Source organism: Silene latifolia, unplaced genomic scaffold, assembly GCF_048544455.1.
Source record: "Silene latifolia isolate original U9 population unplaced genomic scaffold, ASM4854445v1 scaffold_88, whole genome shotgun sequence".
Lineage (NCBI taxonomy): Eukaryota > Viridiplantae > Streptophyta > Magnoliopsida > Caryophyllales > Caryophyllaceae > Silene > Silene latifolia.
This window is the reverse complement of record NW_027413793.1, coordinates 2,181,461-2,184,501: the sequence shown is the minus strand read 5'-3', so window position 1 is coordinate 2,184,501 and position 3,041 is coordinate 2,181,461. Positions and strand designations below refer to the sequence as shown.

At 37.6% G+C, this 3,041-nt stretch overlaps 1 non-coding gene across 1 annotated transcript; it reads left to right on the top strand.

Moving 5' to 3' along the window:
* The first annotated feature begins 361 nt into the window (after window positions 1–361).
* LOC141640580 (small nucleolar RNA R71) lies at window positions 362–468 on the top strand. The gene has a single exon (XR_012543074.1). It is a non-coding gene; the product is annotated as a small nucleolar RNA R71 (small nucleolar RNA).
* The last annotated feature ends 2,573 nt before the right edge of the window (window positions 469–3,041 follow it).

The window sequence follows — 3,041 nt, the reverse complement described above, 5'->3', positions numbered from 1 at the left end:
ACTCTCACACACTCCATTTGGGATTGAAGATGTTGCCATCATGGCATTAACATGTTGTTTGGGTGATTGAGAAGCTTCATCATGTTTGGCCATGGCTTTCTCAAATTTTAAGTTTATGATGTCAATATGGGCACTTAGTTGGGCACTCAATTGTGTGACGGAGGCAACTTCATGCCTCCCTCCCCTAGTAGCTTTTCTTGGTCTACTATATTGCCAGTTATGAACAGCCATTTCTTTGATCTTAGCCCATGTTTGGTTGTCATCAACCTCCGTGAATCTTCCATTAGAACCCATGTTGAGCAAATTCCTTGAGTCTTTATATAAGCCATTCCAAAACTGTTGAACAAGGAACCATTCACTTAGTCCATGATGAGGACCAGAGCGACATGTATCCTTAAATCTCTCTCAAGCCTCATATAGAGACTCTTCATCTCTTTGCTTGAACCCGGTGATTTGGGCTCTCAACATGTTAGTCTTCTCCAGAGGATAGAACTTCTTGTAAAAGGCAAGTGCTAGATTTTTCCATGAATAAATTCCAAGGGTAGCCTTGTCTAGGCTCTTTAACCATTGTTTTGCGGTTCCAATCAAGGAAAAAGGAAACAACACCCATCAAATTAGGTCTGGAGTCACCCCCGTTTGAGACATTGCATCACAATAGTCACAAAAAGTCTCCATATGTAGATGAGGACCTTCACTAGGGATCCCTCCAAATTGACTTCTTTCAACTAATTGTATGAATGCGGATTTGGCAATGAAATTACTGGTTAAATGTGGTGGTGTAGGAGTACCATTGGGTAGGTTCTCCTCAGTTGGTACGGAATGGGATAAAAATTTAGGCATTATAGGTTGATTTTGTGGTTGGTTTGGGATTGGGTTTTCCTCTCCTTGTCTTGCAAAAGGATTGGTAAACTCAACACTATCAGATTGAACAATACCAATGTTTACAAGTTATCCAATACCCACAATTGTCGAAGTTCCTCTAACAAGTATTCTAATATTGGTCAAGGTTCTTTCAATCTCAGGATCAATAGGCAAAAGTCTACCATGCGATCTCCTAGACATGCAAAAATCAAACAACTAGAAAACAATTAAAACTACCTTGAGGAATTTGACTTCCCCAAGGTTTAGAAAGACACAACTAAAAACAACAAATAACAATTCAATTGAACACCGTCCCCGGCAACAGTGCCATTTTTGATTCTGTTTAAAACTTTGTCGTCTAAGCTAACCAATCAAAACAATATTTTTAGACTCAACTAACTACTCTTAGTAGAGTGGCAAGTAAAGGTCGGATCCCAAAGGATGGGTATTGAACCAAGTTATCAATTGTAGAGAGCTATGTCTTAGGGTGTCACAATTTGGGTTGAGTTTGAGGTTTGCAATCTAAACTACTTAACAATTAAATGTAAAGAAATAAAAGCAAAACAAAGCAAATAAGCAAATAGGAGTTTGTAAACGATTGATTAAGACACTAGGGTATCATGGGTTTATAGGGGATTCGTGGTGGAGATCATACAAACATGTTTAAATAGATGCAAGCAAATTATTGTTGTAGTGGAATCGAGTTAGTTTATGTTTTATAATTCCTAGGAAGATTTGGGTCCCGTAGCCGAGTCGGTCAAGACTGCACAACACCTACAAGTCGACTTAGTTTCTTCCTATTCAACTATATGCATGGTCTAACAAGCCTTGAGTTCGTTTATATCTTACAAGTCTTGTTGAATGGATAAGAGATTCATGTAAGGTTATCAATCAAGCAATTCATCAAGCATAACATGTGCATAAATTGAAACTACAACAAGCAAGCAATCTTATGAAAACATATTAGATTAAGTATGGATCTACCCCCATGTTTAGTTCCCCTAATCCACCATTAACCCTAGCTAGAAGACTACTCACTCATGGTCATGGTAAACATGTTAATAAGGGTGTCAATCATACTAACAAGGTTAAACATGGTTAATGAGTAAAACAATAATTAATTAAGCAAAAGGGTAAAAAAGATTATACCAACTTAAGGATGATCCAAATAAAAAGCACAGAATAATAGAAGAACAACTTGATGAATGATGAAGAGTTGTCAAGTCTTCAATAAACCCTAAATAGTCTTCAAATTACTCAACTAAATCTAAGAACACTTGAATGATTAAAGAGAGATTAAGATTTGATTAATATTGAATTGACTAACTACAACTTGATTAGGAAGATCTACTAAACTAAATTGGTAAATTAACTTGATTAAAACTTGGTTCCCAATCCCCTAAAACAATGGGGTATTTATACTAAGTACAAGAATTAGGGTAACTAAGGGCTTAAATGACAATTAAGTCCCTAAGAAGAAGATTAATGTTTTGCAAATCCCATAAGGAGCCGCCCGACTTGTCCTTGAAGTATGCTCGAGCTGCCTAGGGATCCGCTCGACTTAACCAGGGGACGCTCGGATTCTAGCTTGGGACGCTCGTCCTGTTCTCGGGATGCCCGGATCCTGGGTCAGCTTTTCTTCTTCTTCTTTTGACTGTCTAAGGATCTGTGGGGATCGTTGAGAGGTCGTGGGGGTCTTCATCATTGCCCATTCTACTTGATTTATTCACTTAGGCCTTTAGTATTGGTCTTCTCTTTGTTGCTTGGTCATTAGATACACTCTATTTAGCTCCATTTTGCTCCATAAATGTAAGGCTAGCAATCCTCTCCTACCAAGGACTCAAAATCTCAAAGAATATGCAAAGTAGGGAACTAAAGATAAGGAACAACGCTAATAAACACTAGAAAGAATAGGAACAAGGCTAGTTCGGGGACTAAATGTGCACAAATATGAGTCACATCAAAGAGTTCTCGAAGCTAAAAGAGATGAGATCATACAAAAGAAAGGGCATTTTGGAGAAAACCGAGTAAAGAAATCCCGAGGATGAAGAAATGGACATGGGTTGATGCAAATCAAAGATAAATGAAATAAAGCCCATAAAAGAAGTTTAGAGCAAGGAGCTTAGAATGTCATTTTTTATTCCATTTAAAGTATTCAACCGGAGAAATTATTAATCATT